General features: G+C 38.8%; 1 protein-coding gene across 1 annotated transcript in view; it reads right to left on the reverse strand.

The window, feature by feature from the left end:
- stg (string) overlaps nucleotides 1-24,619 on the reverse strand; it is a 169,053-nt gene that overhangs the window by 130,173 nt on the left and 14,261 nt on the right. The gene's annotated exons all lie outside the window — the stretch shown is intronic.

Here is a 24,619-nt window from a genome sequence, read left to right on the forward strand (position 1 = left end):
GCATTTAATTCTAATATGTTTTATACTGGCTAATTTTCTAACAACTCTTAATTTACCGAATACGTTCTAACTTTCAATACACTTTCCGGCCAGACTAACATCTACTACTAAAGAGAGTTTTGTTTCACATTGAGAACTACGATAGTTCCAAACTTTTTTTAAAAAAGTTTGACGTTCCAAAATTATGCTTCGAGGCTGGAAGAGATGGTGATCACGATAATGAACGAAATAGTGGGACAAAGCCGATCGGAGACCGGTTATAGGGCTTTTGATAATTTGATTTCAAAATTGATGTTCGATTCTACACGTCTTACTTAGTCTACACACTAAATTTCAACTTACGCAAATGAAGGGATCTAAAGTTATGGGGGGTCAAAATTTTGTCAAAAATATAGGGGTTTACTTTGATTTTTTTTTTTTTAACTTCAAAATTTATGTTATTCGATTCTACACTTCTTACCTATTGTACACACCAAATTTCAACTTACGCAAACGAAGGGGTTTTAAAGTTATGGGAGATCAAAATTTTTCGAAAATATAGGAGGTTTTAGGAAAATAGTATACGAGTGCGGATTGTTCAGATTATTACATTCTTCAATGCAGCAATTTCCTGCTGTTTTCTTGCATGATTTACATCTTTTATCACTTGGGCACTTTGCTGCAAATGAAAACAAAGTAATTTTGTAATTATTTTTATCCATTGTGTACGTATCGAATCCATATTTCACTTTTTCAGTGTTTTCTCTTGTGGAAATAAGATTTTATTTTGCAAGAAATTCAATTGCATCTTATTCATTCTTGAAATGATAATTGAAATTGGTTTCATCAATGCCTTCTAGTTCTAGTCACTTTTTCACTATTAGAAAAATGAGCTAGCTATAATGAAAATAGAGCGTGATCGGTACATGATTTCTCTCAGAACAGTATTAGTTTTCTACAATTACGCGAACAATAGCTTTAACACTTAACTGTGCTGGTGGGAAATTTTAATACCCCATTTAAAAAAAAAAAAAAAAAAAAAAAACCAACGTACATTTTCTTGTAAGGTAGGTAGATGTATTTGTTGTTTACTGTAATTTTGTTTTGCAGTGTGCTTGTGCAAGTGATGCTGTTCGGACATCCTTACGATATTATCGGTAATAATATTACCTTACTGGGGTATAAAAATATCCCAGGAGCAGGCCGGTAGCCAGCCCAAAAATGTAGGGGGGAGCCGATCCAACCATATTATAGTTCATTTGCAAGCCCACCGTGAAAATATGAGGACCAGCAAAATTTTAGTGGAGGCTCGGCCCCCCTAGGCTCCCGTGGATACAGGCCTGCCCAGGAGCACAGTTACGTATGTTTATTTTCTACATTAAATGTTACTTTCGCTCTCACATGAAATAGTTGTTTCCTTTTTAAAACATAAAAGGTTCTGTCTTCATGTTGAAGGCCGTAATCAAATGCGGATAGTGAGTTTAGTGATTGAAAGTGACCATTCATCACATATAGACGAAAATGAACACAGTTCATCATCTGATGGTGACAATGATAGATCTCTGGAATTAATAAATGTTTTAAATGGAATAAAAGAGTCCCTTTGAAGAAAGATACCAAATCATGCAATATCACTGCTCACTTACCTGGAACAGAAGGGCGTGCATGAAGTATATCTTCAGAAGACATTGTTCGTAGTTGAGAATTCTTTTGCTCAGAAGACATGTTACAATGTGTTTTGGAAAACACAAATGTGAACATTGAAGAAAAACGTAGTAACTTTCCTGATCCCAAGTCATCGTACACAAGTGACATTGACATGATAGAGCTGCGAGCATTTATCGGTCTTGTTACAATCGCAAGAAAAACATTTGCAAGGAACATCATTTGTACGTTAGTCCTGATTGTGTGTAGCCATGTCTGCAATTATTGCAAGCAATGAAACTGTTACTACAATATTTATAGTGTAATTTTTAATGTGGGGTTGTCAGATACCTCACCAGCAGATAAACGTGACCTTTTTTTTTTTTTTTTTTTTTTTTTTACTTGCACAGTTAAGGGTTAAACAATCGCGTTGGCAAATCTATACAAATTTCACTTTTCTATGTATTATCAAAGTGATGTTGCCAAATCGTGAACTCATTTTCTAATCAAATCTATAAGCTGAATATTATACGACGTTTGCAAAATGATCCTCTCTTAACTTATGACCGGGTTTAATTCGCGCAATTCAAAATTTCAAGTGAACAAAATCAAAAGTCTTGAAACCCTCTATATTTTTGGCAAAATTTTGACCCCAAGTAACTTTGGATCCCTTCATTTGCGTAAGTTTAGATTTAGTGTGTATACTAAGAAAAATATTTGCATCAAACATCAATTTTGAAGTCAAAATATCAAAAGTCCTATAACCCGTCTCCGACCGACGAAGCCTGGAGGAAAAGGGAGAACCCACGAAAGCCAACGAACACAATGTTTGTCCACCTCAAAGCCAACTTGGCAGAAGCTGGGATCAAGCCAGAGATCTTACGCGTTTATGCGAATTCTATACTGAAACAGGAAGCGGTAGATTTATAGTTTCTGGTTGGAATAGACAGAGAAAGTCAGAGATAGAACCTTTTCTTCATATGCTGACTCCATACCAAAAGCAGTTTCTTGCTATTTCTTTCAAGTATTAACACAAGGTGCACACCGAAAGTAAGTGATGTTTTATCGTAACTCCCGCAGTTTTCAATTTTTGAGTTCCCGCCCACTTCTACACACTGTTCCAATCTTTATATGGCACTATCAAAAGCAGCTCAAAAGTATTTCTGTGGTATATGTTTTATAAGTGGCTACAGCAGAGCAGATCGTATTCAAATAGTAAGAGAGATAAAGGTCAAAGGTATGAATTTCCCTTGTGTGTCGCGTTTATTGACTATGAGAAAGCCTTCGATTCTATGAAGACATTGGCAGTTATTAATGGCCTCTTCGATCAAGGGGTGTCGAAGACAATTATATAAAAGTTGTAGATAATATCTACAAACAGGCCAATGCAAATATCCAACTCTTTAGCTGCACAAAGACCATACGAATAGAGAAGATTGGTTGGTTGGTTGGTTTAGCATTCCTTTCATCACTGAGTCCATATGAGACGTAGTCCCACAGCTTAACGTAGGATCCAAACCACAGGAGCTCCCACCGAAAATTGAACTCGGGTGTCTCGCGCCAAAGGCGAGTACACTAACTATGAGGTAACCAAACGTTTTTGCCGTTCAAAAAGCAATACAATGGACGGTACGTATGAGTACCTTTAGGTTTCAAAGTGATCTCCATCAGCATCCAACGTTTCGGCAACTGCACAAAACCCTGGTGATAAAAGTCTGCGGTCGTGGATGCACAGAAGTCCGTGAGTGTGTTCCGCAGGTCCCCTCATTTGCGAAGGATCTCCCACGGAAGTGGCTGTCGAGGGAATGAAACAGTGGTAATCTGCTGGCGCAAGGTCCGGTGAATGATGCATGACACTGTCTCCCAGCTAAGTTGCTAAAAAGTGGTGACAACCAATGTCTGATACACTTGGGACTGTAATAGAGAACCCACTTTTGTCATTAGTGAGCAAGCGATCAAAGGCGGGTGTGTTCAAGTGCCGAGTGAGCAAGAACAGGCTGTCTCCCCTTTTCCTTGTTGGCTGCCGACAATGTGTTGGGTATCCACTTGCTTAACTTATATGACTTCCCTATCCCATGCAGGTGCAGTCTGGCTGTTTCAGCGGAAGCTTGGAACCTTTCTGCAAGTTCACAACTCATTATACCACTGTCTTCCTTGATAACTGTTCAGGAACTTGTCATCCAACATATGATCGTCCTGGTCGTCCAATGCGAGTCGTTCGTTCGAAAGGCTCATATCTTCCGGATGGAATTTCTGGAACCAATGCCTGGCGGTGCGTTCGTTCATGGGATTCTCCCCAAATCCCTGGCATATACAGCAACTTGATACAGCAGCTGACAAGCCCATTTTAAAGTCATACAACACACACACACGAACAATCTACTTTGATACCTCAACTTCTCTTTAACACTCAACGAGCTATGACTGCCGTTTGTGCACAACGAGCCTGTTAATACTGAAGGGTGATGGTCAGACTAACTCCCAATTGCTTGGCAAGAACGTGCGTCATTTCGTTTACTCTCTGTAAGCGCATGATTTATGGGACGTCAAAAACGGGAAGAACTTTTTTTTGGTTATTTTGTTATATAGCCACGAGGGAGCCCACAAGAATATGGAAGAGGGCACAACAGAGTAATATTATTTCTTACAAGCATTTTATAAACGTAGTTTAGTATGTTTAAGTCCATGGATATCCATGGATGGCAACATTAACAGACGAATTAAGTTAGGGTGGAGTGCATTCGGAAGGAACAGCTTCATATTGGAGTGTCAAATCCCAACGTGTAAAATTTTTAACGGATGTATTCTACTTCTTTTGGCAGGTGGATCGGAGATGTGAACACTAACAAAATAGACAACCACCGTCTGCAGACTACACAACGAAACACGGAAGAATGCAGCTGCGTGCCTGACTGCAAAAATAAATTTATGGCCCCTAAAAATATTAAAACTTCCAAAAATTGAATGAATTAATTGATATACTGCAGCGGATAAAAATACAAGTTAATCTACTGGTTATTATTAGTAGGATATATTATCTACATAGAATTATTTAGTTGAGAAATTATTAATATTTTTAAAATTAATATACCTAGATAAGTTCCATTGTCAGTGACCATGTACTGGTAATTTCACAACAATCAATATCTTTCACATTAAGCACTCTGAGGCTGAATTCACTGACATTATAAGTCTATTTTGAGTCACACCATTTCGTAGATGGTGTGTTATAAGTTTTAGCTTTGAAAATGAATATATGGCCGAAAAAACAGTAATACGAAGAATACAAAGCAGGTAAAACACTGTGTATAAATCTGGAACAGTACTAACTTAGCTGAGTCATCAGGTGAGATTGCTGACACTATATCTTCTTTAGATATAGAACATTTCGGGTACCCACTGGATGAATCGTCCTTATACATATTCAGAAGCAGCTCGTGAGAAAAGTTACGAAGGTGAAAATTAAAGTGTTATTGCTTCAAACCAGGGTTGGCAAAAACCATGTTTTTTATTGAAAAAAACAAAAAACTTTTTTTTTTTTTTTTTGGGGTTTAAACCAGGTTTTATGGTTTAAATAATTTGCTCTATGTATTTATATCACATATGGACAGAAATAAGTTTATTATGCCTTGGTGTTATTATGCAACAACTGGGTTATGTTGGAAGGGGTTATATAACGCTTAAAGCGAAATCCAACCGCTTCTCGGCTTACATCCGAGGGAGATTGTCCTTCATTTGGACTCGAAACCGGGACTGACTAAATTGGCCACAACTGCGATACCTCTGCCGACTCACTCACGAAGGACTCCTGATAAAAATACGTTGTACTGATCTTTACATGCTTCTTAATATAACCGTCAAGAGGCATTTTAGAAGGACAAAAAGATAAACAGTTGCACAAGTGAAACCATTATACAGAATTACATATGGACAATTTCAAAGTACTACGGAGTACAGAAGAACTAATTTAGTTCAAGTTAGTTAACAACGACTTATATTGGTCCAAATTAAAGAAATACGACGACTTAATTTGCATGTCAGTAAGAAAAGTGAATAAAGATACGAATTATTTGAGTCCACTTTGGCTCAGACTCATTTATACATAAATAGATACCAAAGATACTTCTCATTTCACTAAATGCCTCTCGTGGGGTTTGTATGACCTCTCACACACACACACACACACACAAAGTACGACATTTCGATGTATTTTATCAACAGTAAACATTGAAACGAAACAATATTTAGAATTTTTCTATGATTGCAATTACATAACAATAATAACTACTACAAAAAAAATCACAAAACAAACATTTATAAACTTATAAAAAAAAGTTGCTTTTGTAGTATAATCTTTTTGAGTAATGAATAGGGAGTTTAGGTCTGAATATAATACGAATAATATACGGGAGTGAAACGTGATAACCCACAAATGTGTGTTCATCAAGATTTTACAAACACACACTTTTACGAACATTTTTCGTTTTTTCGTTTAAACCAGTTTATTATTATTATTATTATTATTATTATTATTATTATTATTATTATTATTAAACAGCTGCTTTAAACCAGCCAACCCTGCTTCAAACTAAGAGAAGAAAAGTTACATAACGTACAAACTGTTCTATACAAGGATTACTACCTACGAGGGAAGTACTTGAAGTAGTACGCAGGGATCTGCATGTGTTATATATCGTCGGAAAGGTCACACTGAGTATACCTCACGTGTGAAATATCTCGCTTGAATGGAGCCTGTAGGGAGCGTGGCGACAAGATCAGAGAAAGGCACGCTCCAAAATACCAGAAAACATGGACAAAATAGGAAGATATGAAGCAATTGTTTTGAGACGTAGTATATATAGGTTTAAAAGGTAGCTGAATACGAATCTGACATCAAATGTTTACACATCAAAATGGTGGACACAAATTACAAAAAAACAAGCTATGGATCTGAAATTAGGTATATAGAGATATTCAACGCTATGTATGAACCGGATACCAAAAGTGTAAAATTCAAAATGGCGGATCCAATATGGCGAACAAAATGCAATATAATGCTATGGAACTGAAAGCAGATAGGTAGAGGTTTTCGCGGTCGCTCAGTACGAATTTAATGTTAAAAGTGACGGATCTAATGTGGCGGACGAAAAATGTAGGGTGTCCCAGGAGGAAGGGGGCAATACTTCGGAAAATGGTAGTATGGGTGATTCTAAACAAAAAAGTTCATATGAACATGGATCCTAATCTCAACGGTTTGAGAGCTACAGGTTGTGAACCATTTTTGATTTTATGGTGCATTTTGCTCACCCTTTAGTTATTCTACAGAGGTAAGACAGTGGATTTGAAAGATGATTATATGGCCTTTCCAACGGTATGCAATATGTAGCAGTGGTGTCTTTGAAAGAGAAGTTATTAGAGGATATTTGGGGATCAGTGTTGCTATCCAATTTCTTTAAATAACCTTAACTTTCGAAATTTGCCTCAATAGTTTTCCTTCGAAAGATACCTCTGCCACATATTGCATACTATTCGAAAAGCCATTCCATCACCTTTCAAATTCGCTGTGTCACCTCTGCAGAGTAAAAACAGGGTGAGCAATACGCAACATAAGGTCGAAAATGGTTCACGACCTGTAGCTCTCAAACCGTGTGTGTGTGTGTGCAGAACGGACATATGTTATTCTTACACATGTAGTAGAAAAATATAGTACATAAGGGGGCAAGTAGGGGCAGCTAACGTTTTACAATAAACAGGGAGCGTGTTTTGCTATACAATCATGTCAAAATTGAGGCTGAGAATGCAGGGCAGGTGTTTTGTAGCACAAGAAAGTTTTATGATACGAACATATTGCAATCATAGACAATAATTATTTTACTATGAATTTCCTCTCCGTCCCCGAAGAGATACGCGGGGATCGGCATGTGTTATATATCGTTGAAAAGCTCACATCAACTACACTTTACATCTGTGACATCTCGCTTGAATGGCGCCTGTAGGGTAAGTTGCGATTGTTTGCAGATACCATCTGAAGCTCCGATGAGAAGTGCGCGTTTAAAACATTGTTATGCTTCCATAACTGTCCAGTTTCACATTATGCCATGTACACTTGTAAGCAATATGTATATTAAATGTCCACTCTCCGTAGTAGGGATAGTACTGACACTGAGACTAGTTTCGATCTTGTCTCCAATTCGAGACCGAGATGTGCTTTTCCAAATCGAAACGAGATCGAGACGGAGCCCAGGCTCGTCTCGATATACATATGTTTATTCTGTACTTTTGCACTTTTTGTCCGCCATATTGGATGCGTCATATTGCATTTCGCACTTTTAACTGCATTCGTATTCCAAGATCACGAAAACCTCTACCTACCTGCTTTCAGTTCCACTGTAGTGTTTTGCATTTTATCAGTCATATTGCATCCACCATTTTGAATTTTACAATTTTAGTATCCGATTCATACATAGCGACGTCAAGTGTCTCTATATACCTAATTTCAGATTCATAGCTTGTTCTTAGTAATTTGTGTCTGCCATTTTGATTTGTAAACATTCGATGTCAGATTCGTATTCAGCTACCTTTTAAACCACGTATACCACGTCTCAAAACAATTGCATCATACAGATGGTGATCAGAAAAATGGAAACACCTGAACGAGATTGCAACTTACCAGATTGATATGGTGTCGGGCCACCTTTCGCCTTCAGAACAGCCTTGATGCGACGTGAGATGGAGGCATAGAGGTCGTGAATGGTAGCAAGTGGAATTTTACACCATTCCTCGTGCAGGGCATCGGCCAGTTCTGAGAGAGCCGGAAATCGTCGCCGGAGTCGTGTTTCCAAGACGGACCACAGATGTTCAATTATGTTGAGATCTGGGGATTGGGCGGGCCAGGGGAGGTGTTGAACTTCATCCCGATGTTCCTCAAACCACTGCAACAACGCCAGCTGTGTGAATGGGTGCATTATCATCCTGGAAGATGTCGTCATTGTCCGTGAATAACATCCAGACCATAGGATGCAAGTGGTCTCCTAAAATTGCGACATAATCGTTGGCAGTGATTCGTCCGCTAAGTATGACCACAGGACCCAATGAAAACCATGATATTGCGGCCCACAGCATCACCGAGCCGCCGCCATGTTTCACAGTTGGGCGGAGACACTGCAGATCATAAGCTTCTTTGGGCGTTCTCCACACATAAACACGGCCCGTGGTTGGGAATAGGGTGAAGGATGACTCATCCGACCATATCACATGTTTCCAGTCCTTAACGGTCCAAGTTGCATGGTCGCGGCACCATTTGCGGCGTGCGAAAGCGTTATGGTCCCTGATGAGCGGTTTGGCCCGTGCAACACGTGTAATTCGCGGCGGACTGTGATTGTCGAAACAGGGTGGGGGAGGTGCTGATTGCGTTCCTCCGTCACTTGTTCCGCAGTGGCACGACGGTTCTGCGTGACAATGCGCTTTAATACCCGTCGTGACCTGTCACTCATGATTTTCTTCCGCCCACTGTTCCGCTTCCCCGATGTGGTTTTCCCGTGTGTTGTGTAGGCCGTCATCACCTTCGACACTGTCCCACGCGACACACCTAACACAGTAGCCACTGCCGTCACACTCACTCCATATAACCGCGCACCAACAATTTGCCCTCTTTGAAAATCTGAGAGGTCTCCCATTTTACACTACCTCCGTCTGCTGCAGCCACTGGACACTGCTGTTCCACTGCGCCTGACGTAGTATGGAGACCGACCTAACACACCACCACCAGCGGTCCGGCGCTGCGGGCGCCACGACACCACTGCCAACCCATACATCTGACGTGTTGCCAACTACAGGTGTTTCCATTTTTCTGATCACCATCTGTAGCTTCCTATTTTGTCCATGTTTTCTGGTGTTTCGGAGCGTGCCTTGTTCTGATCTTCAAATGATCGCCACACCCCTACAGGCCCCATTCAAGCGAGATATTTCACATGTAAGGTATAATCGCTGTGATCTTTCCAACGATATAACACATGCAGATCCCCGCGCACCACTTCATGTACTTCCCTAGTTAGTAAGTTTTGTTCCCTTAATTTGAAGCATTAAAACTTCACGAGCTGCCTCTGCACATTTTGAACGATCATTGCTGCTTTGTGAAGCTCGTCGGAAGCAGAATTTAGAAATTTTGGAGCAACCATTTTGAAAAAAAAAATGGTTAACGTTATGCATTAAATCAAACTTGTTTTATAACTGAACTATTGGTTTGGAGCGATTGAAACGTCCAATGTTAGATCTCGTGAGAAACTACCCTCTGTAACGCAAACAACTAATGAACCGAGGTTACACGTACGTCATAAACTCCGTGTACGTTCGGAAAACAGGTTGGGTGTCCAATCAGTCAAGAGCGTTGTTGAACAGGGTCGTGTGAAAGTGCACCATGGAGAACATTCAACTGCACGTGTTCTTTCTTCACAACTTCAAACTAGGACATTCTACACATCTAGCTGCGAGAAATATCAATCATGCATTTGGACCAGGTATGCGAGTGAACGCATCACTAGTCTCGATGGGCCAAGTGTGCGATGGTTTGTGAAATTTCCGTGACACTACATTAAAAACTTAAGACCCACAGCCACCTACCACCTGCACATTCTGAAGAGCTCATCAGGAATTTTAGAAGCGGATTCTCGAAAAAGCGTCACAGAATTCCATTGTCGTTTGGCAACTCGTGCAATCGGCAAGGTGAACAAATTTGACTCATACGTACCATATGAACTGACGTCGGCCAACACGGATCGCTGTCTGGAGGTGTGTATTTCTGTAAGTAGAATAACTAGAAAGGTATCTTGTATCGGATTGTCACTTCTGAAGAAAAATTTATGTTACGAAAGTTGTTAAACGGTCAGGACAGTCGTTGGATTGTTATCAAGGCCCCTAATGGTTTCAAAAGCTACACTTCCAGCAATGAAAGGCGTTCCTGCTAGTCTAGTGGAGTGGGGATGATCCATGTCTTTATCCGTCAAAGTGAAATCATACCTGTGGATTATCACAGTGCTCCATGCCGCAGGTATCCAGTAAAGGTCAACAGACATAATGTCCTCGTGTTGCACGATAATCCACGCGTATACAATAAGTCGCCAAAAGAACGCTGCAGACGCTCTAGTATAAAACCTTCCCTCACCATTGTATTTTCCTGAAGTCTCTCCCACAGACTACAACCTAAGAAATCTTATGATCGATGTGGTAGTAGACTTGTTTCGTCATGGAATTCAATCGCTGGCTGAACGATGGCAAAAGTGTGTGGTTGCATCCGAAGACTACTTCACTTGGGACGGACATTTCAATCGAAACCAACACAACATAGCAACTTCCATGGAACCATTAAAAAAGCTACTCTGAAATGTACTTTTGGACTTGCCAGCTGTTCGCCCTGACACGTTTCACCAAAATCATTTTTTCACTTTTTCAATTATTTATTTTTAAAATTTTGATGAAATGTCCCATTTTTTTGTCCGGGTTTGTCCGGAAAGTAATATGACTGAGTCGATTTTTAAAAAATTATTGAGCCAATCGTTACAATTCTTTAAAAACTTTCAAAATAGGCTCCTTCTGCGTCGATGCAGCGCTGCCAGCGCGATTTCCAAGCATTGAAGGCGTCACGGAAGTCATTCTCCGGAATAGCCTTGAGAGCCGCGGTGCAAGCTGCTTGGATCCCCTCTGTCGTCTCAAAATGCTTGCCTTTCATCGGGCGTTTCAGGCGAGGAAACAAAGAGAAGTCCGGGGGGCCACATCTGGGCTGTAGGGCGGCTGCGGAAGCGTTGGGATGCCGGCCTTGGTCAGGTAGCTGTTCACAAGAAAGGCGGTGTGAGCCGGGGCGTTGTCGTGGTGCAAAACTTGGCGTTGACGGTTTGTCCAGGAGGAACAAATTCATGGTGGACGATGCCTTTGATGTCAAAGAAGACAATGGGCATCATTTTCACTTTGGATTTGCTCATTCTTCCCTTTTTTGGGCGAGGAGACGCCGGCGTGTGCCACTCGGAAGATTGCCTCTTTGTCTCGGGATCATACTCAAAGAAGCACTTTTGGGATTACGTTATTCAAAAATTGGGGGTCACTTTCACACACGTTCAAATTTTCTTGGCACAATTCCACTCGCCGCAATTTCTGGTCGAAAGTGAGCACTTTTGGGACAATCTTCGCGCACAACTTGCGCATTTTCAAATGCTCCGTCACAATTTCATGAACCACAGTTTTTGGTAAATTTAACATTTGGGCAATTAAACGAATACTTAGTCAACGGTCTGAGTTAAATACTTCGCGCACACGAGTCACATTGTTGGTGTTTGTCGAAGTCGAAGGTCTTCCAGCACGGTCTTCATCGGCGACCTCTTCCCGGCCCTCCGAAAAAGCCTTGTGCCACCGAAATACGCCACTTCTTGCTCAAGCATCATCTGGGTAAGCCTGCTTGATCATATCAAACGTCTCTGTCGCAAATTTACCGAGTTTAACACAGAATTAATCGCGTACCTCTGCTCTAACGAACGCTGCATTTTCGGCTTGCACCACTCACAGAAACACGTCGCGCGAAAAAGCCTGTCCTGACTCTCCGTGTGCTCGGAGACAACTGACCAGCCATTCGTTCGTTAGCTAGGAACGCCCTCTACCGGATCCAGTCGGTGCGCGCACGCTCCGAAGTAGTCATGGCGGAATAAAATCAGCACTATTACTTCCCGGACAAACCCTATACACATAGCTGAAACCATAGTTTCCTCAAATATTTTTATGTAATAAGAAAAACTGTAAGCTCCACTTCCAGGAAAAGCATTCAACAGTCGTTTATTAGGTTCACGCAGTTAGTCCACACAATACCTTTCGAACGAAAACGAATTTTTGAATTTTGTCTTTTGCAATAGACCAAAAAATTAAATCTTTCTGTCACGATTACGCCCTTCACGCCATGAAAGACGGATGATCAAACCTTTCGGAATGTATGGTGTATATATATAATACTTGAGTATTGTTTTAAAACTTAAGTATTACTGCTGGATTTGTGTGTGTGTGTGCTTTGAGAAGCTCGTCAAGTTGGTGGGAGTCGTGACGTTATCTGTTTGGCCTTCATCAGTACAACGCAAAAGGTTTATTTTATTCTCTCGCAAATGCTGTCTAAAAGATGTTATGGGACCCAGGAACACATATATACGTCGTCGACATGACGATCACACAGAGTATACGTCTTATGGCTTCTTTCCTCCTCCTTTCGCCTTTCCCTCTACAATCTCCTTATCACAGGGCCGGTCCAGAGGGGCTTAACTTTTAGAAAAGGATTTTTCATTAAAAATTTCCCATTTTCCTCGAATTCCCCTTTTCAAGTATATGATGCGGATATGTGAATGGTACCCTTTGGAAGGTTACTTTATTCTGAACAGAATGAAATACGAACCAAATCCTAGGATAAATAGTGATTTGCTAAGAAATTTTTACTATTTTTTAAAATTTCTGTGTTATTTCTGAGACTCATCGCACATTAGTAAATATTTTCTTCCTCCTTAGTTCAAGATATCAGATTGATATTTTGCATATACAGTGCGTACATTATTTAGTATTTTTCAAGTGATTTTGAGATCTGTACGTTAACACAGGACCCATCCAGAGTGGCCTAAATTTTTGAAAAAGGGATTTTTTAGAAAAAATTCCCTATCTTCCACGAATTCATCTTTTTAAGTAAATGAAACGGACATGCAAATCGTATCGTTTGGTAGGTTGCTTTATTCTGAAGGTAATGAAGTATCATCATCCTAAGATAAATAGTTATGATGCAGTAGCTGCTTGACTGAAAAATCTCAATTTTACCTTAAAAACCCCAGAATCCCAAAAGGATTAAGACACGTGAATTATGGAAGAATTAGTAGAATAAGAATGTGGGAGGAAATGGGAGTAACCGGAGAAAACCCATGGACACGATGTTGTCCGCCACAAACTATCTTGGGTGGCGACGCAATGCACCAGAGATAAGTGCTCTACCACTGAGCCACCGTGACCCCCGTTTGCAATAGGCAGAGCAATTATCTCGGTAAAGTTCGTTATGGAATCAATCCACTACCATCACACATAACGTGATGTTAACAATGGCTATCCATATTCCGTTTAAAACTTATATACTTCTCTGTCTTCTATACAACATGCACAGTAGCAAAGAATTGTTGGTTGTCTAAAATACTCGTAAAAATATAAGGAATCGCGTGATCGTATTTACTTTATTTACTGAGACTGAGTATTCTTAACAATTCAACCGACCTTAGCATGAAACTAAAATATTGAGTTATTTAGTATTTTGATAATTCATTTGTTCTACATATAATGAACGCTTAAGACCATCCTACGAAATCGCTGTAATATATACAAATCTGACCTTCTGCTTTTAGAGCCCTTAAAAGCAGGAGAGCAAAAACCACCTCAATTTCCACCACTGGAAAGATGTACGTTAGTAATCAGTCGCAAAAATAGGGAAAATACCGCGTGGATCAGGAAGATGACAAGATTAAGGATATTGTCATAAAAATAAAAGTAACGGGACATATTGCAAAAAGAAATTATGACCGATGGACAAAAGCAATTCTTAATTGCATAGGATAAGGCTTAATCATCATACGTATTCTGCCATGGCAGGTCACTTGCCGCAATTGAGAAATTTCTATGCTTCACGGTCTTCCGCTAATCTCTTCGTTTTACGTAGATTTTTCTGTTTTGATATCGTCCATCAATTGTAGCCTCCTTCGCTATCCCTCTCTCCTTCTGCCACCATACCCTCTAGCCCATCAATCATGGTACAATTTCTTCTTGGCCAATGTCTAAACCAGTTTCCATTCCTCTTAATAAAATTATCATTTTCTCCCACACCATTTCTAACACCCTCTCAGTTTTCCATTCGGCCCAACAAACTTTCTCCCTTCTCCACACCCACATTTCGAAAGCTTCGTTTTTCATAACTTTTACCCCATACAGCACAATACTCCACGAAGCATTTTATATATCTTTTTCTCAATTCCTTATTCAAGGTCCCACAAGATAATTTTTCTTCCTCCTCAAGGCTTCTTTTGCCAATTCTTTCCTTGCTTTTATTTCATGTTTACAGTTCATATCATCACTAATAATACCACTTAGATATAGAAAACTAATCACCTGTTCTAATTTCTCCCCTCCTACCTCTATATTTGACATAGACCACCTCGTTCCAATCATCATGGTTTTTGTCTTTCTAACATTTATTATCATTCCATATTCTTCACAGTCCTTTCTCAAGTTTTGTAACATCTTACTGAATTTCTTTTCTGATTAGGAACAACCGTAATATCATCCGCAAACGTATACACCAATCATTCTACTTCCTACTGAAATGCCATCTTCATATGTAGGCTGTTTTCCACTATCTCTTCTAGATAGATATTAAATAAGATTGGCGAGAGACAGCATCCTTGTCGAAATCCCCTCCCAAGTATACTCTCGTCTGCCACTTCCTCTTCTAACACTTACTTTAAGGTTAAGGAATTAAATTTCTGGGGTTTCAAAAGCTACAGCCATATCAGCCCGTCACGAATCAGTGATGACGTCCCTCGGCGATCACACTGCCCGGGGAACTGCGGGAGGAGAAGTGGCCTGGGACCATTGCTAGGCACCATCCCGGCATTTACCTGGTGTAAATGAAGAAAACCCAGGAAATCCTCACTCAGCATGGCTGGCCTGAAAAGATGTTCCATTTTTTCGATCGAGTGTCCCAACTGGTAATCGAACCCGGAATCGCTCGATCCACAGGTGAGTGTGTTAGCGACTATACTAACGGGGCCACTTGACTGAATAACCAAGGGACAAGAAACGACAAAGGGAACGTCTTCATGAAATGTGGTGTAATAAAAGCAAGAAGCGTTGTGGAGTAACCTGGGAAAGAATCGATCGAGAAAGATGGTGGATAAAAGTGGACAATAATTGATTATGGACTGATAAAAATTAAACAACAGAAAAGTAGCTGTAATGCATCCGAAACTATGCACACCTAGATGCTATTCAACTACTTTTCTAGCCTTTAATTTCCATTTCGTTCCTAATTCTTCTCTTTCACATATGATGAAATGTGTAGTGAAATGGTTTATAGTGTACGCCAGGCACGCACTCAGAAATGTTTGTTCGGGGGGAGCTAAACTTTGGGAGGGTTCCAATACTGCAAGTCACTACGTATATGTAGTACTGAAGGGTATTACTCTGTACCCGATAAGTATCTGTAAAATACTTCCACATATATTTTCAGAAAAAAAAAAAGATAAAACTAGATTGCTTTTATAAGAGAAAGAGTACAGATGAAGTGTAAAATCAAATGTTCATGCTATATCAATCACTTCCTTATTAAACAAGTATAGTTTTCTTATGAAAGTGTACAGATGTATGTTGAGTTAGGATAGGGTGACCAGATTTTGACAAGCGAAAAGTAAGATATAAGCATAATAGTACACGATAGTCTGTGCATTTGCAATACGCATGTTTTTATTTCATTTAACGTTAACCTTAAGTTAATCATTTAATTTAAAAAAAAAAAACACTCAAATATTGAAGAAATTCAACACAAATCCAAATACTTTAATGAAGAAATACAATACTGTTGAAACAATTTAAACAATTTGATGGCATATCAACAAAAACAATAATAAAAAAAAAAACAGTCACAAACTATAAAGAATTCTCTCTGTTCACACCAATGTTAGACAACACTACTGAAAGAAGCGAAAATAGCCCACACTGCAAGTCGCAAATGGGCGAATCAAATTCATTTGTATTATAATAAAATAATTTCATTTGCATTATAAAGACATAATTAATATGTATGTGCGTTTGTGGTTTATTTTTATGAATACATAGTGAAACTTCGTGAAGGGCTAAAAATTTATTTTTTAAAGTTGATTTTCAGAGCGTAGGATTATATTAAGAAATGACAAAAAGACTGGCACGAGGAAACTCGTACTTAAATTGGTTGGCACAACTATTGTGGCTTGAAGTAAGAGACCTTTCCTGCCTTATCGACATCTCAACAAGGTCTTCTCAGTAAAAACAATGATACTGCAAAACAATAGTTTGTTGATTGTTTTCCTTTCCTAACAATATTCTTTTGAGTAGTCCTGAAAAAACACCGGTTTATCCTTCAGAAAGAGTGCCTGTGATTCGATATGTTGTGAATAAAGAATGAAACATTAAAGTATTGTAACTAAATTAAATCAGGACATTTTTAAAAATAAGGACAAATCTCTATAGGTGTTATAGGTGTCTTTGAAACACGCAGGACAGATTTTTGAAAAACAGCACTGTACTGCGAAAATCAGTACGTCTGATCATCATAAGGTAGGAAGTTTTGAGGGGAGGGGGGGATCCAGACCTGGTGAACCCCCATTGGCGTCCTTGGTGTACTCTAATGTTACATAATACTTAAGTACTCACTATTTTCTGTTAAGTAATTACTTTTTCATACCAGCTTCGGGATATTTTTCTTCTAACAACTATGTATATATATTTTGTATACCGAAAGTTCTTTCATCATGCACACTCCCTCCTACATTGCTTAACAATGTTATTACCTATCACTCAAATTAATGAAATATGAGTTTACGTATTTTCCAAAATAATGTTTCTTGGACAAAAGAGAGAATTGAGATTTGTGTTTACGTCCTTTGTCAGCAGCAAAGTAGTGAGAAAGAAACTATAGTTTAAAGTGGGATTCGAACGACTGTAATGTGTTTGATGCTCCCTCACTGGGAGTCGAACTCGAGATCTCGTACATCGAATGTACGCACCCCAACCACTAGATAAGCGATGAGGGCCTGAGTGAATCATTTTTGGGAGATCGGATATATTACATACTAATAGAAAGTGAGAAATGAACATCCAGATTTGATCGAGGAACACTGTACTTATGAAGGTTACTTACTATACATGCAATGATCAATAGCGTCACGCTGCGGAGCAGTGAGTATTCACTGCGTAGTCTCTGGGCTTGTAGTATTAATTGGTAAGTGCCAAATGAGAAATCGAGTGTTTCCCCCACATTGTACTTTGTGTCAGTTTGGTTATAAAAGTTGAATACATGCCAGACGCCGTAGGCATCTCATTTCGTGGAGCTGGCAAAGTTATACTAAGAGCAATACGGGCGCTGCTGTCCGAGGAAGGTCACACACAACAATTATCAGCCCTGACAGCAGTATAGGGATACACACCCGCACATCACCATCAGACAAGCTGCCATTGAGGATCTTACAGCAACCGCATCTTAGATTAGAACCAGTGGTCCTAGGGTCTGATAGGATCACTTGCAACAGTTTACTGAACGCAGGCCTATGATCTATTGTACACCCGACTTACTCTCGCTACGCCACACTACCGCTCACCCTGGCTCCAATAAATAAATAAATAAATAAATAGATAAATAAATAAATAAATAAATAAATAAATAAAAGAGTAATTGGAATTATGTAAGTCGGTCATTGCGTTCAATGAGACCCGGTTCTCTACCGGAGCTTGCTATGGTAGCTTGAGGATTGGCATCGATTGAGTGACACATTCCACAGTGTACACGGCAGCGACGCTTGATTATTGCCAGGCGTCATAGTGCGAGAAGCTATTGTGTCTGGTGTTCATACAGGGAACATTCACCTGCGTAGCGTACGCCATGTTGTCATATAAACTGTTTGCATTCCTGTATCATCAGCAAAAAGTGCTCTTTCAACAGGACAACGTTACTCAACGCGCTCTCCAAGCTCATGCCAGAACGGTCACTAGAACTGTTCTAAATTGAGTATGAGTGGAATTCAACTGAGCGCCAATGGCACAAATAATTGCTATTTATTTTTTAAATATTGTATCTTTCAGAAATTCAGGCAACTTTAGTACTCAGTCCCCATGATATCCTTCTGTAACATTCAAGTTTTCTTTTAACTACAGGGTTTATCCATTTTTTCTTTAAATGGAAGATAATTACCATTATTGGATTACCTGGTATAAATTTACATTTTGAAAAAAAAAAAATCATATAAACTTATTCCAGTATTTTTCAGTAGCTTGAACGAGAAACGATAATCTTAGACGGATGTGTAAAGTGAGGTAACTCCATAAATATTACCACCTTGCATACCAAAACCACGAAATCACGAGTTACGTCGAGATACCCAAACAAGTTCTTTCGCAACCAGTGGCGACATGAGGTATCGCTCTATGCACAACGGTGCTAAAGAATATTGGTTTTCATTGTAGCTAGACAATTCAACTTAATATTTTGATAATTTCGTATATACTTCCCTTTACACCCGACCGAGAAATTTGCTTTGACCAGAATCACTTGGTCATAATGAAATTTTGACTTATTTTTCAATGCAAAAAGACACCTCTAACTGCACATCATCCAGACTGAGCACTCATTTGCTCTAATGTGTGGTCAATGGAAAAAAAAAACACGCACATTACATATATCTATCTATCTATCTATATTATCTATATTATATATATATATATATCGGGTGTTGCAAAATAAGTGTTACAACTCTTGGAAGGTGACTCCTGCCACTGAGACAAGAAAAAAAGTTCTCTTCAACTTTCGGCTATCGGACATAGTTTCAGATCTACAAGGTGCCGAAAGAGTGGGAAAATGACTTTCGGATGCCAATAGTTCGAAAACTATCCAACATAAAGAGGGCGGGTAAAAAATTCTCCGAAGAAGTCATACCTGCTCTATTGAATTTTGTATGTTTCACAATCCTACCGTGCACGCGCAAGGGATTCCCCAAAGGAACGTAGGGAGTCCCGGATAATCTGCCAAATGAAACTTGGTCTAAATTAATATGAATTGACAGGCTTTCCACCAGGTAACAATAATTCGTTTGTCTTAAGTCGATATCTGGATCAAGTACAAAATGGCGGACACCTTCATGCCTGTTGTGTGTTGCATAATCGCCAGGTACGGATGCTGGCCAACAGTGACGTTCTGAGTATTAATTGTAGCGGATTTGTACTCAAATGCTCTAGAAAGACATCTGGAGTGTCGGTAAAGCATGACAGATGATGCAGGGTGATTCACATGTATGGAAACACTTAACGAAAAATGCCCAGAAATGCACTCATACTCAGTAAACGTGAGTTCAAAGCGTCGGAAATGTAAGGATTAGCGTCAAGAATATGAAAGCCATTGCCAATTCACCAATAATATTCCTTCAAACCGATGCAATATGATGTGCACGGTTGCATACCAATAAGGATGCAACATCTGAGGCCAAGTTGAAACTGTGCAATTGGACTCACAAAGAAACTGGGTAAACTAAATGAATGTCACTAGTGAGATCGCATGATCGATATGGAAATGTGGCCAATGTGTGTGTTGATATCAACATGTAGCTAATGAACAAATGTCAACATGTCGCACTACTGCTGAGACATCGTCCCACGTGCGAAAAATAGGAAAATAACTACTCGGGTCTTGAATCTGAGGCCTTGGGCTCCCAGTGGAATTGGAAACTGCGACCACGCGAGCAAAAGCGAGCGCTCTAGCCTTGAGGTTCGAAGGAGCCTCACTTTCTCTGTATTCATTTCTTTGAGGAGTACCCACTTTGTTTGGCAAGCCCTCTTGTACAGCCTCCCGACATACTTGTGTGTTTCATTTTGTTACTCCTACTGCACAGTTGTAAACAATCAGAGCTTTAAGATGTTTCTTGCTATTTCTCATGTTTTATTTTCCATATGTATGGTGTTCCAGCTGTAATGTTAAATGTGCCAAATCAGTTTATTTTCGTCTTTGTCTTGCCATGTGCACTGTGTGTAAGATACGAATTTCTGGAGGTATTTCCCTATATTTCGAGTACGTCATATGTCTCAGAAGACGTGGGACATGATACAAGTTTGTTATTTTCACGCTCTATCAGAATTTGAACCATGCATTAAGAGATTTTTCATATGTGTCGACTGTGAGACAATGTCTCTAACAAAGAGGGACATTGATACAATCGTGTTCTAGTTACGTTCTACCAAAAGGTGCACCAGATGTAATAGCAGAATGTACAACGTTATTTTCCTAGTTTTCGCATCTGAGACGGTGTCCCAGCAGTAGTGCGATATGTTGACATTTGTCCATTAGCTACATGTTGATATCAACAACCGTGCACATCATAGTGCATCGGTTTGAAGGAATATTATTGGTGAATTGGCAATGGCTTTCATGTTCATGACGCTAATCCTTACATTTCCGACGCTTTGAACTCACGTTTACTGAGTATGAGTGCATTTCTGGGCATTCTTCGTTAAGTGTTTCCATACATGTCAATCACCCTGCTTCATCTGTCATGCTTTACCGACACTCCAGATGTCTTTCTAGAGCATTTGAGTACAAATCCGCTACAATTAATACTCAGAACGTCACTGTTGGCCAGCATCCGTACCTGGCGATTATGCAACCACACACAACGGGTCTGAAGGTGTCTGCCATTTTGTATTTGTTCCAGATATCGACTTAATACAAACGAATTATTGTTACCTGGTAGAAAGCCTATCAATTCATATTAATTTAGACCAAGTTTCATTTGGCAGATTATCCGGGACTCCCTACGTTCCTTTGGGGAATCTCTTGCGCGTGCACGGTAGGATTGTGAAACATACACAATTCAATAGAGCAGGTATGACTTCTTCAGTGAATTTTTTACCCGCCCTCTTTATGTTGGATAGTTTCCGAACTATTGGCGTCTGAAAGTCATTTTCCCACGCTTCCGGCACCTTGTAGATCTGAAACTATGTCCGATAGCCGAAAGTTGAAGAGAACTTTTTTTCTTGTCTCAGTGGCAGGAGTCACCTCCCAAGAGTTGTAACACTTATTTTGCAACACCCGATATATATATATATATATATATATATATATATATATATATATATATATATATATATATATATAATTTCTCTTTAGATGTGCTGCTGGATAATCAGGCTTAATATTAGGCATATTGAAATTTATCAACAAATTCTCGCTGAAAATGTTCAGTTCTTTAATTTTTTTTTTTAAAGATATGTCAATCAAAGTATAATATAATAGTTTTTCTGTGCAATTTTCTAATAAGTATAAATTAGTACTTAGTAAATTAATCACTCCTTTTGAGATGATCTTTATTATTGCTGAGAAAAGCCTCTGACATCAAGATTGATTAGAAAATGAAAACGAAATCTTTGAGTTTAACGTCCCACAATTATGCCTGTTAGGTTAAGGGAGAGGATGATGGAAGAACTGGTGGAATGAGAAAGTGGGAGGAAATGAGAGTACCCCGAGAAAACCCACGAGCACAATGTAGTCCACCACAAATTTACTTGCCCGGGGATCGAACCAAGGACCCCACGCATCAGAGGTAAGCGCTCTATCACTGAATCACCGTACCGTGCCCCCATATAATTGATTTGAGTATGCATTACTGGACAATGGGGAGCATATCAACAACACCTACTATTTCACTAAGTAGTATTTTCTAAATAATAAATAATTACGCAGAATAATTTTAGTATGTGCAAGTTCCACAAGGTTTTGAAAAAAAACATGAAAAATTAATGCGGACAGTTAAGCAATTAAGGTATTTTGTCATAAATAAACCCATTTGTGAATAGGACTAATAATAACTTGAGTTTATTTCTTTACATCCTTCTCATATTTTATGAATATAGAAATAATATTTCCGTCGGGAAGGGAAGTGAATGAGGGATTTGTTACCACATGTCACAGTTATAGTAGCAAAATTAAAAAAGATTATTTTACAATTTGAACAACATATTTAATTACTATTATTATCATTATTTGGTTGTACAGTACCCTTGTTTCTTATTATACATTGTAGTTTGTTTTCTCTGTCTGGAGATAAAATGGCCATTGCAATGTTAAAATAATCTTGTCATTTGCAATTAAAAAAAAAATCACTAATCACAGTAATTGCTACTTAGCATAAATTCAACATAATTTCGTTAAAAGGATACAAATCAAGAACAAAAACTGATACGAAACACAAACGATTACAAGAAAAATCTGCTTTCTGGACTAATGTGGAACTAAGATCTAAAATGTGAAAAATTGGACTACATCTCCCGTTTGCCAAGCGGTTTGTGTTCCTCAGTCCAGATTTTTGTTGATTGCACTGGAGTTTACCGTCTCTTTCAGCACGAGGGCTATGAGACGTGGATCTACAACCTACCGTAGAATCCGAACATCATGATGAGTTCAAATTGCAAAGCAATCCCAAAAAGAATTCAATCTGGGACCATGTTTACCAAACACATACGCACTAGTCACTACACCAACGGGGAAGGCTTCAGATTTGTGTGTAATTACATAACTGTATTGAAATACTTTGATGTACTTACAGAAAGAAAGGAATTTTCACATGGATATACATACACAAAGAAAATATTTATCAGGCACTACACACAAAAACAACCATTGATCATATATATATATATATATATATATATATATATATATATATATATATATATAGATAGATAGATAGATAGATATAGATATATAGTAAAATCGCTCAAATCGTCCCCACGCGGCTACAAAGGAAGCAGAACACCACTGAAAAAAACCACATGTTTCTTTGTTACATGGGAGGGATAATTCAACAAGTCCTTCCAGTTGAGGGTGGCCTTCGAGTTGACCTGCTGAAAAAGAAAGCGATGTTGCAATTTTCACCATCTTGCTTAGTGATTCATCAGTAGTCTTCGCAGAAAGACAGGTTTATCTAGCTTTTCGTTACTTCTGTTTTCGTTGTATCCTCCTCCTTCCGTCTCCAAAAGAAATCAATCATTAGTTTCATGATATATGCTTATTTTACTTTTAAATATAGTATATTGTTAATATTGTGTAACTTCATAAGGATAACGCTTGTACGAACAAAACATGGTTCGCCCATTTCCCTCCCTCGTCCCCCCACGTAAGGCATCAGTGCCGCAAAAGCCCGATGAGAAAAATATACGATCTTTCTTTGCCACCCCCAGAAATCCGTCCTTGACCGCCACTGTCCGTACTATTATATTGAATTCTTTTAATGATTGTATTATTATTATTATTATTATTATTATTATTATTATTATTATTATTATTATTATTATTATTATTATTATTATTACATAATGTATCCATCGATAATATAAGTTTAGCGATGGCAACAACGTATCACATCGACACCAAACACGTGCCGTTTATGGCTTATTTGGAGTGTTATTTGAGGGCGGTTAGGGTAAATTTTCTGCTTGAGTACAAAGGAAGCCGGTTGGGGACCAATAGAACATCTCCACTATATATATATATATATATATAAAATACGAAACAAATAATCATATGAATCATCGACTCCCCACTGGTCTAGTGAGTAACATGTGTACCCTTGGTGAACAATGTTCCAAATTAGATTTTTGATGGGAAAGCATCGAACGCACTACTGTAGTTTATATCCCAACCGAAATTGTAATTTTTGTCCTATGTAACTTCGCTGCTCACACAAGACGTAAACAGAAAATTAATCATGACATCATAAAACGCAACTAGATACGTATCAATGTTAGTCACAAAATCCACGTGCTGTTGAAAAACATTTTGTCAACACATTCCGAAACGAACTGATTAAAAACAGATGTTAATAGCGAAAAAATATCACATGGTTTGAGACCAAAACAACTCTACACCCGGATGACTCATCACCAGATGAGATGTTAGTAAGACAACGGAAACTAAGATATCAGATACTGATAAAAGTAAGGAATGATGTAAACAAAAGCCTGAACCGGTACACATATGACAACACAAACATTCCAAAATACTAATTCCGTCTTTTCTAAGCTGACTTTTCCCTGAATAGAAAATGTCCATTTTATACAAGTGCTCAAATCAGAGAGCAACTGAGTAGACCTAAATATTTGTACAATTACGCAACAAAATTACGCAAGTGGCTAAGTTACAAATGTATCCAATTTA

This window comes from Thermobia domestica, chromosome 1 (assembly GCF_964235325.1).
Source record: "Thermobia domestica chromosome 1, izTheDome1.hap1.1, whole genome shotgun sequence".
NCBI lineage: Eukaryota > Metazoa > Arthropoda > Insecta > Zygentoma > Lepismatidae > Thermobia > Thermobia domestica.